The sequence below is a fragment of the Bubalus kerabau genome, chromosome 4, assembly GCF_029407905.1.
Source record: "Bubalus kerabau isolate K-KA32 ecotype Philippines breed swamp buffalo chromosome 4, PCC_UOA_SB_1v2, whole genome shotgun sequence".
Taxonomy (NCBI): Eukaryota; Metazoa; Chordata; class Mammalia; order Artiodactyla; family Bovidae; genus Bubalus; species Bubalus kerabau.
Window position 1 is genome coordinate 167,904,431 of NC_073627.1, and position 17,676 is coordinate 167,922,106.

The window sequence follows — 17,676 nt, forward strand, 5'->3', positions numbered from 1 at the left end:
ACAACTTGCTCAAGGGCAATAGAATTGTCAGTCTTTACCACTCCATTCTTCTGCACTAAAAGTAAGATGGTAACTTTCTGAACCTCTTTTAAGATGTTGTGTTTCCATAATGTACAGGAATAATAGTAATACCAAGAATAGCTATCTTAGATACTATATAAGGGTGAGTTGGAAAACATTTTAGGTAAATCACAGGCTGACGTCTAAAGGACTTTCCAGCTCCAATTCAACAACAGTAATAATTGTATCTATTTAGCATCTAATGTACTCCAATACTCCAATAGGCATGTTTACCCCTATTTTTCAGAGAAGGACATTGAGGCAGCTAGTAAGCACTGGTCCTAGTACCATGCTGGTGCATCCGAACTCGAGTCTGCCTGGTCCTGCAGGCCCTACTCTTAGGATTCAATGATGCAACTCACAGGCCCAAGAATCTCGGCACAAAGAGGCCTGAGCCCACACAGATAAACTGGGCCAATGTGTTTCTAGAACTCTTTGACCTTCAAGTCACTCTGGAGTGAGAAAATGAGAAAGGCAAGGAGTGCGTCCAGGTCACTCAGTCATGAAAGACAAATGTTCTTGGGAATATTCGGAAGATGCTCTGCCTGCCTCCTATAAGCACAGAGGATAGGCCTCTCCAGGGACTATTCCTATTTACATTCACATGGTCACCAGCCAGTCGGGAAATCAAGCTGAATGCCTGGTAGACTAGAATATGATCCGTTGCCCAGACCATGTAAGCAGCAGCTCTCAGGCCTCCATATGTTTTAGATGGCCCAAGAAGATGACCAAGTACCAAGTGGGTGCTCAGGGTCAGACACCAAAGGCCTACTCAGGTGCGTGTCCTGAGAAAACCTGGGATATAAGGCTGTGGGCCTGGTGCAGAGGCCCAACCAGTTCTCACCACAACCCTGTCAAGAGGCCAACTTGGTGCAGTGTAAAGACAAGAAAGTCTTTGAAGCCAGACAGACTGAGGTATTCTAAATCTTATCACGCTGTTTACCTGTTTTATGTCCTTAAACAAGTGATGAGCCAATCAGAATCTCAGTTTCCTCCTCTGTAAAATGAAGACAGCAACCGTGCTTCAAAGAGTTGCTATGAGGACTTTCTGAGGGAATATGAAAATGAGTATGTCAAGGCTGTATATTGTCACCCTGCTTATTTAACTTATATGCAGAGTCCATCAAACGAAATGCTGGGCTGGAGGAAGCACAAGCTGGAATCAAGATTGCCAGGAAAAATATCAATAACCTCAGATATACAGATGACACCACCTTTATGGCAGAAAGTGAAGAAGAACTAAAAAGCCTCTTGATGAAAGTGAAAGAGGAGCATGAAAAAGTTGGCTTAAAGCTCAACATTCAGAAAACTAAGATCATGGCATCCGGTCCCATCACTTCATGGCAAATAGATGGGAAAACAGTGGAAACAGTGGCTGACTTTGTTTTTTGGGAGCTCCCAAATCACTGGAGATGGTGATTGCAGCCATGAAATTAAAAGACACTTACTCCTTAGAAGGAAAGTTATGACCAACCTAGACAGCATATTAATAAACAAAGATATTACTTTGTCAACAAAGGTCCATCTAGTCAAGGCTATGGTTTTTCCAGTAGTCATGTATGGATGTGAGAGTTGGACTATAAAGAAAGCTGACCACCGAAGAATAGATTCTTTTGAACTGTGGTGTTGGAGAAGACTCTTGAGAGTCCCTTGGACTGCAAGGAGATCCAACCAGTCCATCCTAAAGGAGATCAGTCCTGGGTGTTCTTTGGAAGGACTGATGTTAAAGCTGAAACTCCACTACTTTGGCCACCTGATGTGAAGAGCTGACTCATTGTAAAAGACCCTGATGCTGTGAAAGATTGAAGGCAGGAAAAGAAGGAGTCGATAGAGAATGAGATGGTTGGATGGCATCACCAACTCAATGAACACAAGTTTGGGTAAACTCCAGGAGTTGGTGATGGACAGGGAGGCCTGGCGTGCTGCAATTCATGGGGTCTCAAAGAGTCGGACACGACTGAGCGACTGAACTGACTGACTGACTGACTGATATGTAAAGTTCCCAACACATAGCAGGTGTTCAAAAACGCTCATCTCCTCTTCCCTGCTGAGGAAGAAGAGCTCTTCTTTCATACCCGGTCCCCATCAGAAGATGAGAGAGTACCGAGAGAGATTGGAGAGGGAATACAGCTTCCTCTGAGTCAACATCAATCACTTATTACTCATTCATTTATTCATTCAGTAAAAATTTACCGAGCATGTACCGTGTGTTGAGCACTATACTGAATGCTTGAGAGGATCAGACATGGAGCCTTGCTATCACCTCCCCCACCACCCCACATACTCTCTCCTGCTCCCTGCAAGAACATCTGAGACAAAGAAGAGGGTCAGAAAGAACCATCTCCCTCTCAGAGGCAGGTTGTCAAGGAGCAGAGCCAATAGCCCAGTGAACCCACTGTGTGGTTGCAGTCAGGAAGGGCAATAGTGTCCAGGCGCTGAGAAATTGCTCTGTATGGAGAAAGGGATGGCGCAAATGCTACTCCTTTAACCACTACCTCCAGTCCCAGCCCTGCATGCACATAGTAGGTACTTTTCAGGAAGACAGAGTAGATTCCAGGGCAAAGCAGACAGGAATTGTGAATGGAAGGACTTTTGGGGTCTAAAGTAAAGAAATTTACAACTCTGTCTGTGATTCTTACCTGGGGAGAGGTTCCCAGTAGGAACCGAGAGCATACTCAAAAAGCCCCTGGAGACTGATCACTGAATTTTCTATCAAGTCAATTAAAAAGGTATCAAAGGAGTTGGGAATAATGGGGTGTCAGACTTATGGAAGAGGGTAGATATTTTTCTTATATATCTTATATGTAACCCAAATTCAGTTCTATCCACAATTAATGTTGTGATCCACATTCCACGTTCATAGAGTCAGGATGCTTCTGGGTGGGATGGGATGGGATGAGTTGGAAAGGAGAGGTGAAGCAGAACACTCCCTATCTGTAGAGGTGTGCCTGCCGGATGCCATGTGGTGGGCCATGGGAGGCTGGACTGGACAACTATCAAGGCTTCTCCAAGCCCTGAGGTTCCTTGCCCTTGGTTCCATGTGATAAAGGATTCCCATTTCCCTGAATTCTTTGGGTCTCCCTGACATTATTCTTCTACTTTCACTGCAAGCCAATCCAAAAGCACACAGGGTTTGGGATCAAAACTGTTGGGAGGGTTCCCATAGCACACTGTGCTCAGCAGCTGATGCATCCCTTGGACTGCCAGAGAGGTCTGGAGAGGGGAAGCCAGCTTCAGCTTCACGGTGGGGCTCACCATGTGGGCCTTCCCACAGGAGGCCACCTGAGGGAAGAGGGCTGCCAGCTAATGGCCCAAGGGGACTTCTTTCTCCTCTCCTCGAGGGGAAGTCCAGGCTTGAGAGTAGAAATGACTTCACCTTGCATATTCCTTACAGCTCTCACTCAGCAGCTGACAGTTCTGAGTCCTGAGGAATGGGAGAACTCTACACAGCTTCTATGGGTCATAGAAAGGGCTTATCCCTGGTTTCACCCAGAAAACAGCACACAGGAAATAGCATCAGAGGCAATCTCTAAAGTTTCTCATTAGGGTGCCTTGGGATAAAGACAGGGGCTAATCCTTTAAGCTGAATAAAAGTGGAAAAAGTTTAACTTCTTCTTCCAGATCTCTTACCCTGAAGCCACTGCAGACACTGGCAGGGAGCTCTGAAAGAGGCTTCATCTCATCTCTTGAATCCTAGGTAAAAATTTCGTGCTGGGTGGTCAGGTTGGTTTCAGCATGTGATCACGACATTCAGAGGCAATAATGTTGAGTAACAAGCATGAGCATGAAATGAGGAATCTGACAAATGTTAAAAAGAAAAAAAATTCCAGAATTATAATGTGTTAGAACTGTTCTTCTCTGCCATGTTTACTCAAGTATTTGATCTTTCCCTCCTCCCAATCTTCTAAATTTTGAGAAGAAAATACTTTGATCTTTATTTTCATACCATATCCTCTCACTGAGATTCGAAAGCTGTAAGCAGTATTACCTAACACAGGAGGGCTTAGGAAGAACATCCAAAAACGTACAAACAGCGAGCCATCAAATGCTGCTGAGGAAGTGGCAGAAATCCTGACCGTATCGCCAACATTATTATAATAACCACTTGATTTTTAGTTTAAAGAGCAGCATTAATTTTCTTTCTTGTGCATTTCTGTAAAGCAGCTTATTTGCCTATTAAAGAATTCAAACCATCAAGACAGAGAAACCTGGGAATTAGTCACCTTTATTATTAAAGGAGTAATTATACAATAACCACTTGACTTGGGTGAGGCAGCAAATGGAGCAGAAGGTCTACTGAGTGGAGCCTTAGGAGAAGGGGGAACCAAGTTTCAGCTGTCCACACACCCACAGTGTTGACCAGGGCAGGTCACCAGTCTCCGTAAGCCTCAGGTTCCTTGCCTCTGCACAGAATGGCAGCTTCTTCTTGACCTAAGGGTACTATGAGAACCACTTTGGAACCCTGTGTGTAAAATGCCTTTGTCAACTGTATACCTTCTCCAATTTGGGGCATGACAGACATAAACAATAGGGTGGCCTCTGGTTTATCATAAGTAAAGAAGGAACTAGCCTTTGTTTTAATTTGTATTTTATATTGCAGTACTGTTGATTTACAATGTTGTGTTAGTTTCAGGTGCACAGCAAAGTGACTGCTATCCATGCTATATTCATTATTTTTCAGATTCCTTTTCCATATAGGTTATCACAGAATACTGAGTAGAGTTCCCTGTGCTATATGGTAGATCCTTGTTGATAATCTATTTTATATATAGTAGAATGTATATGTTAATCCTAAAGTCCAAATTTATCCCTTCCCTCCACCTTTCTCCTTTGATAATCATATGTTTGTTTTCAAAGTCTGTGAGTCCATTTCTGTTTTGTAAATAATTTCATTTGTATCGTTTTTTTTTTTAGATTCCACATATAAGTGATATATTTGTTTTTGTCTGACTTACTTCTATTAGTATGATAATCTCTAGGTCCATCCATGCTGCTGCAAAAAGCAGTATTTCATTTTTTATGGCTGAGTAATATTCCACTGTGTATATGTACCACATCTTCTTTATGCATTCCTCTGTCAATGGACAATTAGGTTGCTTCCACTATTGTAAATAGTGCTGCAATGAATTTTTCAGTGGTTTTTTTCAATATGACAGCTAGTCATAGATTAAAACTTAAAATTGTCATTTTGAGTAATAAAGGAATGTGCAGAGTGGTGATGATGATGCTAAACTTAGAAAATTGGGCCTGAATGCTGCTGAGATGTTTAAAATAAATGTATTCCTTCATTCACTGGGCACTTCTTTTATGATGTACTGGGGAAACTGAGGCATGAGCCCTCAGTGTGACAGGGGCCCCAGCCCCAGAGTCTTGTGAAGGGATTAGCAGAACAGGGCAGGTGTTTGTAACAACACGGACTGAGGTATGCATTATCCCAGAGGAGGACACCTGATCCAGACTGGGTGGAGGGGAGCAAATTCCCTCTTAAATAGATCTGATGACTGAAGTCTAAGGGTGCACCTGCAGAAGCGGAGTGAACCTCCTTTAGTTTGCTCCAGAGTGCCCAAGTCTGCCTTTCCTTTTCCACCCTCGTGCCAGTAGCCTTTGGGGTCTGTCTGGCATAGCCTTGCCTTTGCACCTGTCTCTGAGGAGCACCTGTCATCCCCAGCTGCTTGCCGCACTGGTAGTCTTCGACAAGGCTTTCCGCCTTTAGGCACGGGAACAAAGGCCGTGGACAGGGTAGCTGCTGCTGCTAACCTGAGGCTTGAGCTCACGGTGCCCTATTCCCCGGGGAGATTACTCACCCCTACCTCCCAGGGGCAGCACCTATGAGTGTCTGAGAGGCAGAACGCTTCCACTATTGTTGGAGAGCTGCTCCTCCCCACTGCTCCCTGCGCATTTGAGCAGGGAGGATTAGGGTGTGTCTCAAGTTGGCCTGGGGAAAACCCTGTTTCCCCAAATACAGCACGCAATTATAACAGAGGGCACAATCCTGTGAGCAAATAATGCTGGGACTGGAGAAAAAGAAGCTAATGATTTATGTCATTTCCCTCTACCCCTGACTTTCACAAAGCTCCATTACTCAGACCCAGGACAAAGGTCTGAGTGAACCGGGGCCCTTCTCACACACGAACCATGACATGGTGAGTGGTTTGGGCCTTCTGCACAGAGTTCCCTACCTCTGCTTCTGTGCTTCGAGGAAGCTCCTACCCACCTCACAAGACCCCACTCAAACATCACCTCCGACCTGTAGTCTGTGCCAGCAGAGAGGATGGAGTTACAGTACCAAGTTCTGAACTGCCAAAGACCAGGTGCAGTGGAGCTGGGCATATCTGATACTACAACAAGCCAGGGTTCTGATAGAAGACAACGGAAGGGATATCAAGTAGGCAATAAACAGTGCCTGCTCCCCAAAACTGCATTTTATACTTTCCACCCACCATCTTCCCCTTTTGGTGATCAAAAGATATTTTAACACATGAAAAGTTTGAGAATTTTATGTATTTTGTCCAACCTTAACTTTCCATACTCAAAGAGTCAAAAGATGGACGCTTCCTTCATTTTCTATCAAAAATCTGCAGACCATACAATGAGAAACACTCACATGGTACATTTGAGCCTAATAACATTCCTATGAGGTAAGTGTTATTATTCACATTTTAGAAATGATTGAGGCATCAAATGATCAAGTGAGTTACAAATGTTTACCCAGTCAGGAAGGGTAAACTTGAGGTTAGCATCCAAGGCTTCTGACTACAAATCTAGCTCTTTCTCCAGTAAAACCAGATACTAGATAGAGAAACAAAGAAACTAGCAGAAAAAAAGACAAGTGGATTATGCTAAAATTTTAAACAGAATTAACTACCGAAAGGAGAGAAAGAGAAGGAAGAGGTCCTCTTCTCTTAAAGATAAGTCTGAAGTCCACAGATATAGAGCAAAGACAAGTGTGGCCCCACTCCCACTAAGATCAAACAGGGTACTAATTAAAGTAAGGGGTTTAGGGAAGGTCATAGGTCTTCCCATGATTTCTTTTTTCCTTCATTTGTTCAATCACCAATGCGTTCATGCAAGAAACTTTGGTTCAGTATCCACTCTGGTCAGCCCTTGCTGAATATGCAGAGAGAAGAGCCTCTGGCCTCCAGAAGCTTCTAGTCTCCGCAAGCATCCTGGCTTCCAGCCACATGAATCTGCTAACTATTGCCCTGAACACTCAGGTCATTGTTTAGACTTCCAAGCTTTACACAGGCCACACCCTCCTCCTGAGGAATGTCTTTCCCATCTTCTCTTCCTGAAAAAATCTTGCTCAGCTTTCCAAGTGCAGCCACATGGCCCATCCCAGTGCAGCTCAGGCTGTGGAACCCCTCTGAGTTCCTTCTCATGCTGCCCAGGACTCTGCCTCGGCTCTGTGCACTGGGGTACATGTAGAGGTGTTCTCATTCAGAGCCTGCAGTCCTTGCAAAAGTGAACTAAGGAAGTCTCCACAGCTAAAGAGGCCACCCTCTCCCAAGCCAATTTGATTTACCTTCCAACTCAAAGCAGGGGAAGCTGAATACAACCAGGTAATGATGGAGAAAGATGTAAACTAATCCATGGTAAGAAATCCTCACGGAAGAGAAGTTAATGAAGAGAAGGAAGAGGGTCTGTATGCTTTTGTAACTCAACAGCAACTCAGACAGTATTCTATACTCTTGATTCTGTCAATAAACTATAATTATTATAGCTCCATTTGTCAGAGTTAGAAGTTAATATTCTGACACTCTGATCTCTGAACAAGTGCTCATATCTGGAGGACATGTGCTAGTCTAGAAAAGTAACCTTAAACAACTTGTCAGAACTTGTATAGCCCTGCCTGCATAGCCAACACTGCCCCTAGGTGGTAACAGCCCTCTGGTTACTGGAGAGGAGGTTTTATCATGGCACAGGGATCACTGTGGCTCCAAGACATCCAGTTCCATCTGCTTTTCTTTCATGTTCACCAAGGTACTTCAAGGATTAGTTTCCTCTCCTTGCTAGGCTTGCAATACAACTTAATGAAGAGAAGCATGGCCTATGGTAGCAAACTCTACAGTATTCAAAACCCAACACAACCATTTTCTTAGTTAGGCAACTAACATAATCTCTTTGAGGCTCAGTTCCCTTGTCTCTGAAATTATAACAAAGAGATAAGCACCAACACTATAAGACGTTTGTGGGAAGAGATGATCTAATGCACAGATGGTGCACAAGGTTTGCACTTAGCCCTCAATACACTGGTAGTTATTATTAGTGACAAATTCTTACTGTCACTTCTTTGATACAATATCTGGAAGGTATCTTTCTATCTTAAAAATTCAGGCACTGATATTTAGTTTCTACACCACTACTGTAAGAAGTAAGAATACACTGAGTCCAAAAGTTAACTTGCTAATGTCTAGGGACACTGATATGATAACATTCTTGCACCTCAAAGCCTTGGATCAGTCCCTAAAGACATTACTGCCCTGGCAGCAGCTTTCACTCCACCCTGAAATCCTTACACCCGCTCTAGTGCACCTGCAGTTTCTATACTGCTTTCCTGCTTCCATGAACTGCAAATGCCCTGCTCTGTGAACACTTCCCCTACCAAAATATCAGCTCCTGGAGGCCAAGGCATATGTCCTTCCTCTCTCTGTAGCTCAGGATCTGGCCTAGAACAAATCTTATCAGGTACATACTGGACAAATGATTTTAGCAGGGAGAAAGAGGGCATTATTGATTGAGTCCATGAGTGACCGCAATGCAAGAAGACCTTAGTTCCCTTTGTATCTATTTCCCCTCAATTCTAATCATTTTAAAATATTCATTATTCCCAGTGTCCTAGTCTGCTTTCTTTCCACTCCCTTTTCCAGCATTCACTCCCTTCTCTGCTTCTATCCTGAAAACTCAAAACTGAGTGACTGCTATATGGCTTGTTGACAGCACTCATCAGTCCAGAACTCATGAAGTATCCCTTCCAAGAGTTCAATAAAAGTCAAGCCAAACCTGGACTGTCCACGAAGCACCTTAGGCTTACAAATAAAGAAGAAAGGAACATGGAATTTGGCTTCCAAGGAAGCTCAGTGGTAAAGAATCCACCTGACAATGCAGGAGACACAGGTTTGATTCCTGGGTCAGGAAGATCCCCTGGAGAAGGAAATAGCAACCCACTTCAGTATTCTTGCCTGAGAAATCCCTTGGACAGATGAGCCTGGCGGGCTACAGTCCATGGGGTCACAAAAGAGTTGGACATGACTTAACGACTAAACAACAAGATGGGATTAAGTCGTAAAACAGATACAAAATCCAATCAGAGAAAGGAGTGGGCCAGCCAGGTAGCTTCCCAGAACACCAACTGTATTAGTCAGAATGCCAAATAGATTCCCCAAATCCCAAGGATACGACACTTCTTGGCTTCTTGGTATTGACACGTCTAATGCAGGTCAGCAAAGTATTCAGCTCCGTCTAGTCATTCAGGGACCCAGTCTGGCAGTGGAGCAAGCGATCCGATCGGGTTGTCATACCACCAGCTTAAAAAATGGCTTCAGGCTTCAGCAAGGGATGGGATAGAGCAAGGGACTCGCCTTTGCTTTTAAACTGGTTGGCCGGAAATGACGTGTTATCACTTCCACTCAGTGCTCATTAGCCAGGATTAGGCAATAACCTATCTTATTTCAGATAAGATATCTTAAAATGTGAAATCTTCCTTAGGATACAACAGAAGTATCCATCTCAAAATTTTAAACATGGTGAAAGTGAAGTCACTCAGTCATGTCCAACTCTTTGTGACCCCATCAACTGTAGCCCACCAGGCTCCTCCATCCATGGAATTTTCCAGGCAAGAGTACTGGAGTGAGTTTCCATTTCCTTCTCCAGGGGATCTTCCTAACCCAGGGATTGAACCCAAGGTTCCCGCATTGTAGGCAGAGGCTTTTACCGTCTGAGCCACCAGGGAAGCCCTAAACATCATGCTGCTGCTGCTGCTGCTAAGTCACTTCAGTCGTGTCCGACTCTGTGCGACCCCATACACAGCAGCCCACCAGGCTCCCCCGTCCCTGGGATTCTCCAGGCAAGAACACTGGAGTGGGTTGCCATTTCCTTCTCCAATGCGTGAAAGTGAAAAGTGAAAGTGAAGTCGCTCAGTAGTGTCCGACTCTGAGCGACCCCATGGACTGCAGCCTACCAGGCTCCTCCATCCATGGGATTTTCCAGGCAAGAGTACTGGAGTGGGGTGCCATTGCCTTCTCCGTAAACATCATGGGACTATATCAAAAACCACCAGCAGTTACCTCAGGTTTCCACTTACACAACTGGTAAAACTGAACTTAATTCTACTGTCACTGAAACAGAAAGCACCTTCAATTGGAAAGTTTATATTTCCTGCTTACTGGGGTCACCCTACCTCTGCTGATTAGTTTTATGACAGAGGTTGTTCAATGCAATAGATGCCAGGCCACCAAGTCAGAGACCAGACGATTGTTTGTTCCTGGAAGCCAGAGGAAAATCTGAAACCAAATCATACCTGGGGTCATGCCATTTACTGGCAGCAAATGATTTTGTGTAATATTTAAATGTTAATCCCTTTAATAGGCTTCCCAAGAAGTTGTCTGGTTCAGTAAATCATACAAAAAAGCTGAAGGGAGAATGAGAAATAGAAAAGTGGAAAATTTTTGCCAAAAGGCAAACCAAACCAAGAAAAGCAATTTTTAAACTCTTTCTGAATGAGACTGTGCAACTATATTCTTGGAAGCTACACCAACCCTCTTGTGTGTGAGTGACTTATACTATCCAGTTATAAGTGATGGAAAAACTGTGAGCTGGACAGCTATGCCAGATACATGAAAATGTTATATTAGCATCAATGCATGTAGTGGATTCCCCATTTTCAATCTAAACATGAAAGGAACTTAATTTAATGGAAAATCAATTTCTCTCCCACTAAAATAAACGGTGAGAATATATATTTTAAACATTGATCCAAGCAAATACCATAGTAGCTGCCTGAGGCACCCATGTCTCCAGGCCTTGGCAACAGTATAGCTCAGTCAGAATCAGAGCCAACTCTATTTTTCTACTGATAAAAGGAAGCATCCTTTTTTCTTTTTCTGGCAATGACCCACAGCATGTGGGATCTTAGTTCCATGACCAGGTATCAAACTCACACCTCCTGCATTGAAAGTGCAGAGTCTTAACCACTGGACTGCCAGGGAAGTCCCCAAAAGAGGCATCTTGATGTAGACAAAGACACTGAACTTGGGTACAATAGTATATAAGTAATGGCATGGCAAATTACTAGTCAATTTGGATTATCTATTTAAGCTACTATATAGCAGTAATAATGTTTATCAAATAAGCTACCATATATATAAACAGTCAGACATGACTAAGCACAGGATGGGCCTACTTGGGACATAATGTCTTCAACGTCTAATCTAAGTTGATTAATGACTTTGTATCAGGCAGGAGACTTGATCTTGACCCAAGCAAAATCAACATGAAGTGGGTCAACTTAGTAAAATTTGCATCCACTTTCCTTTCTCCAAAACACCTGCTTCTGCCTTTACAACAGAGCTAAAGAGGTGACCAAGGTAAAGTGGAAGAAAGACCTTGGCACTCTTAGAGAAGAGACACCAGAGAAATCCAAACTCTTATTACCTGTCCTTGATGAGTAATACTAGGGGATTTTCCCTACCAGGAAACAGGTCTCCACTCCTAAGAATGCATATTGTCCATATCAAGCAAATACTGCAATGCTGACCTAGTTAGTACTGTCAAATATAATCTTAGTGATGCTTTTTGTTAACTGAGTTTATTATGCTTAAGGACACGGCGTCAGATGAACAGGGAAATACCAAGTAGGCCTCCTTTGCATTCTATCTGTGGGAGTGACTGGACAGGTTTGGGGTACTGACTCGTCAGCAACAAAAGAAAATTAAACCAAACCTTCCTGTTTAGTTTTCATGCTATATTTGACATTTCTGGGATTTCCCATTTCTTCTATCTACCATCCGATGGCAGAGCCCTCCTCTCCTAGGGAACACGGATCCACAGCCACTTTCCTTGGTAACTTACACTTGGCATTTGGCCAACAAGCATTCCAATAGCTGCCCTCCTAGAGCCAAGAAATGGGATTTCACTCAAATGAAAATAGTCTTTTACTTTCACAATGGGAGAGAAATGTCCATGAAAATTTGCATTTGAGCTGACTTAGAGCCCACCTTTAGCAAAGGGGAAAAATATTTTAACAGTTGCTGCAAGTGACAGCAAACTCTCACCAAGCCCCACAGCCAGAAAGAGGTAGCCCATAAAGCCTGCTGTGAAACCTTGTCAGTAAAACAAATTTTATTTCTCTGGGACCAGTCCCTCCTGAAAATACCATGCCAGTTCCTTGCTGGAATTGTGAACAATGAGTACACCATCAGAAAAACATGAGTCCTTTTCTTCAAAGACACTGAAGTCTCTGAGCATGCACTGTCTCATTAATTCTCATGACATATCTATAAGGAAGTCAAAAGCCGTCATTATGTTTTTCCCATTCTGCAGATTTTATGGGCTCCAACAATTGCCTAGGGTAACAGGACACATTTGTGGCAGAGCCCAACCTCCAGGACTGGCCAGTCTCCTGGGAAATTACTGTTTTCTGGTAAATTCTTGTGTCATCATGTGGTCACTCTCTTATTCACACACTGGGCAAACATTCATTGAATGCTGACTCCCTGCCAGCCACTGAGCTATATGCCAGGAGAGGAAACTTATCAAGGAAAGGACCTGCCCTAGAGAAATGTAGTCTAGGAGGGGGGAGTCTGGAAGTAAACAGGTAATTACAAGGAGATCCAAGATCCATAGGCAACACAGCTGAGTGGTTAAGAACATGCCACGGGTAAACAAGCTCTGGGTTCAAATTCCTGCCTAGTCTCACATCTGCATTTTCCCATGGCACTGATCTTCTAACGTACTATATAATTTGCCTGTTTATTTGTTTACACACACACACACACAGACATAGAATATAAATTCTATGAGGATAGGGATCTTTTGGCTGTTTGTTAGGGAATGTGTCTTCCAGGGCCTGGCATGTAACTAGTGTTGAATAAACATATATTGAATAAATAAATTCACTGCATGACCCTGGGAAATCTACCTTCTTGGAGCCTTATTTCCCTCATGTATAACATGGGGGCTGTCAAGAGGACTAGGTTAGGTAATATACACATGGGTTCAGCATAGAGGTAGGCCATAATAAACAGAGTAAGTGGTCTTAAATGTTAAATTTTGATGATACAGTTGTCTCCAGTACTAAGGGAGCACTAATAAGCATTAATGATCTCTACTTTGGGAGGTCAGAGAAGTCTGTGATGTTGTGTCCTGAAATTGAGTAGTGGAAGAAAAAAGGAAAGGAAATGGAGTCAAATCAGCAAGAAAGACAAGATCAAGACTAAAAAGATGTCACTGGAAGCTACTCTGAGGCCTCCTTTTTTGTTCACAGTCTTTCATCCCTGTACTCCCAAGGACTTCTGTACTTCGGAGGCACCTTCTCCTGGATTGCTTTCAGGACCCAGCAGAGAGCGAAAGTCCCCTAATTCCTCCTACACAAAGGCTTCTCCTTCAGGCCTAGCCACGGGCTGGATTCTGTGTGCTCAGTACAAATCCACCAAGATGAGACTGGCTGTGTAGTAACTACAGCAAGTAAAACAAGAGGCTTTCCGCTGAATGACACACCTGTGATTCAGTCTGCCCTGACAAAGTTGGAGATTAAGTTTCCTTGCCTAAAGCTGCAAGGAGAAACATGACACCCTTTACTGGCTATGAGTGGAATACACTTTATTAACCCGACCTTAATTATATTCCATTTTGAGATTCAATAGTTTCGATTGCAACACCACATGAAACCAGAGGGAACTGCACCCCACGGGACGCCGGCCATAAACGAGATCGGAAAAGTGCCTCTAAGGCAGTGACCCGCTTCTGCCAACCAGTCAGCAGTGAGCAGCCTGGAGCCCTTGCCTGGCTCTGGGGGAGCCCCAGAGGTGGCCAGATCAGGGCAGGTCTGGGACGGCAGTCAGCTGGGTAATGTGAATCTGGCCTCTATTTGTAAGAGAAATCATGTCTCACTGTGAAAAGTAAGATGCAAACGTGGCAGGAATTACATGCAGCCTAAACTTTCCAGGGATGCAGTGAATACAACTATCTCCACACAGACGAAATTTTTTTTTATCCAATCGTCGCAATCAAGTTCTAACTAGAGGGAGAAAGTGACTTTTCAGTAGACAGATCAGAATCAACCTTATAAAAGCCAAGGGAGTTAATCCTGCACTACTTTTCTGAGGTCAATTTTCCCCAAATATTTTGCCTTCCAACCTGTACTTTTCAAATAAAGTTACTAAGACAGCTTATTGGCCCAAGGGTTGAGTGTCTTCATTATTGTAATCAATAGCTACGAATTATTGGCACTTACTAGGTAGCAATCATTATGTTAAAAGCTTTACATGAATTATTTCATTAAATCTGCACAACAGCTTTATGATGTGGACATACGCAGTTCATTTCTCTAGTTTCCGCAATCAGAAACAGGCAGGACGGCTCACACTCAAGTCGACACGAAGCCCAGGCTTGCACCACCGCTGCTACGCTCTGTCTCCACTGAAACACGGGATCTGAAACGATGAGCAGGATGCCTCCTTCATCTGGGTCCCCCAGTGCCCAGCAGAAGCCCTGATACACGGTAGGTCTTAGTGATGTCTGGCCAATTAATTAATTAACCGGGCAAATTTAAAGTATCTCAGACTAGGAACAGAGGGGCTAGTTGGAAGCCAGCTCTCTCATGGTAACAAGCCATGTGAATTTGAGCCAGGCAATTCCCCTTGGGCCTTGGCCTTCCCACTTGAATAATGAAATAGTTGGACTAGATGACCTTTGATGGTATCTGATTCAGGGTCTTGCTCCAAGTTCACCTAGCCAGCCAGCACCTAAAGCCTGCACTGGAAGCTTGTCTGCCTCTCCATCTCCCACCCCAAACTTGAATCCACGTTCGCAGAAATGGGCGCCTAGTTTGACAGCACCTTGGCCGGAGCCCCAGTGAGTCATATTTCAAGCTAGGCGGGAATGTAGGCATGCACATGAGTTACTGTTAAAAACACAAGGCTGGTGTCTATCCACCAGAGAGAAGAACAGTTAACACAACCACGACCCAGGGTTCTCTTTAATCTGACATATGAGAGAATGAGTCTCTGTGAGCCCAAGGGGGACCCTCTCCTCAATCATGGAAACATGCAAATATAAAAAAAAAATCATTAAACACCTCATCTTTCTGAACAGGTGAGGTGTCTAAATTAAACTATTATCATTTAGTCATGGTCAGTACTACATTCAGGACACTTTGCCACATTCAGCAAATTGCTTTTATTGCTATCCTGTACCAAGTATGAGATGAGGCAAAGATACTATAAAGAGAAGAAAATAAATTATTCTTACCTCAAGAGCCCAAATCTTGTGAGATTTAGCTATCATTCAAGTTGGACTTGTAAAAGTCAACAAAGAAAGGACTAATTCTGACAAGAGAATGGAACAGCAGGAAGGCTGGCTGGAAATTGGGGCTGGTTTCTGAGGACATGATACTCGATTTAAACTTGGATAAAAGAATGGGCTTTGACAGGTGGAAGTGAAGGAAAAATATTTTACCAAAGGCAAATGATTACTGAGTTTTAGTTATTGCGCCATGACACGCACATATGTACACACACACACAAGTTATCCACATTCAGAATGTCCCTCTGCACACACCTGTACCCACTCACCAGGTTTCTGTGGGCCCAGCCCCAGGATTTCTCACTAACCATTAGGAATAAAACTGGTCACACTTCTCGTAATGGCAGGATTGAAACACATGTCTCTGTTAAGTACAATTTAAACCATATGCTTCTGCCTTATTTCTGCCTAGTTCATCAAAATTGTCTTTCACATTTGAATCTGGATAGCCAGAAGCCTTCCAAGTTTTTTTTTTTTCTCTCTTGACATGTAGGAAGTTGTCTTTTTCCAAAGAGAAAAACACTCTGAAATCACAGAAGATTCCAGGCTGCTCTTGGAAGGAATTAGATGTGTTTAGATTCACACACAAAGACTGAAAAGGTAAAGATTCTTCCAAGTTGAGTTTATTGGTTCTGCATGGTCCCACAGTGCTCCGTGTTTTCCTTTATTTTAATACTTACCATAAAACTTAATGTGGAGATATAATTTTATAATACAGGGCCCTAGTGCAAGGGGCAGCAAACCCAAACAAGTGGCGCAAATATGACTGGCCACCTATTTATATGAACTGCAAGTTATGACTGGTTTTGTGTTCACTTGTTTTTAAAAAATTAAAGGAATAATACTATTTTGTGATATGCAAAAACTATATAAAACTCAAATTTCAGTGTTCCTAAGTGAAGCTTAGGAACCAGAGATCAAACTGCCAACATCCGTCGGATCATCAAAGACACAAGAAGGTTCCAGAAAAACATCTACTTCTGCTTAATTGACTACCCCAAAGCCTTTGACTGTGTGGATCACAACAAACAGGAAAATTCTTCAAGAGATGGGAATACCAGACCACCTGACATGCCTCCTGAGAAACCTGTATGCAGGTCAAGAAGCAATGGTTAGAACTGGACATGGAACAACAGACTGGTTCCAAATCGGGAAAGGAGTACATCAAGGCTGTATACTGTCACCCTGCTTATTTAACTTATATACAGAGTACATCATGCAAAATGCCAGGCTGGATGAAGCACAAGCTGGAATCAAGATTGCTGGGAGAAATATCAATAACCTGAGATATGCAGATGACACCACACTTATGGCAGAAAGTGAAGAACTAAAGAGCCTCTTGATGAAAGTGAAAGAGGAAAGTGAAAAAGTTGGCTTAAAACTCAACATTCAGAAAACTAAGATCATGGCATCCAGTCCCATCACTTTATGACAAATAGATGGGGAAACAATGGAAACAGTGACAGACTTTTATTTTCATGGGCTCCAAAATTACTGCAGATGGTGACTGCAGCCATGAAATTAAAAGCCACTTGCTCCTTGGAAGAAATGTTATGACCAACCTAAACAGCATATTAAAAAGCAAAGACATTACTTTACCAAGTCTGTCTAGTCAAAGGTATGGTTTTTCCAGTAGTCATGTATGGATTTGAGAGTTGGACTATAAAGAAAGCTGAGTGCAGAAGAATTGATGCTTTTGAACTGTGGTGTTGGAGAAGACTCTTGAGAGTCCCTTGGACAGCAAGGAGATCCAACCAGTCAATTCTAAAGGAGATCAGTCCTGAATATTCATTGGAAGGACTGATGCTGAAGCTGAAACTCCAATCATTTGGCCACCTCATGCAAAGAACTGACTCATTGGAAAAGACCTTGATCCTGGGAAAGATCAAAGGCCGGAGGAGAAAGGGACGACAGAGGATGAGATGGTTGGATGGCATCACTGAATCAATGGACTTGTATTTGAGCAAGCTCCAGGAGCTGGTGATGGACAGAGAAGCCTGGCGTGCAGCAGTCCATGAGGTCCCAAAGATGACTGAGCGACTGAACTGACTGACGGAAGTGAAGCTTTAGTAGCACATAGCCATGATCATTTCATTT

The 17,676-nt window shown here is 43.3% G+C and overlaps 1 long non-coding RNA gene across 12 annotated transcripts in view; it reads right to left on the reverse strand.

Annotated features, from left to right (window-relative positions):
• The window catches only part of LOC129650613 (uncharacterized), a 333,314-nt gene that overhangs the window by 53,067 nt on the left and 262,571 nt on the right, over window positions 1–17,676 (reverse strand). For 7 of the 12 annotated variants that reach the window (XR_008713890.1, XR_008713881.1, XR_008713891.1 and 4 more), the window contains exon 2: window positions 3,691–3,858. The exons of 3 other annotated variants lie outside the window; for them this stretch is intronic. This is a non-coding gene — a long non-coding RNA (uncharacterized LOC129650613). Of the gene's footprint in view, window positions 1–1,003; window positions 1,109–3,690; window positions 3,859–17,676 lie in introns of all 12 variants that reach the window. 2 more of the 12 variants (XR_008713883.1, XR_008713879.1) reach the window with 1 other exon arrangement.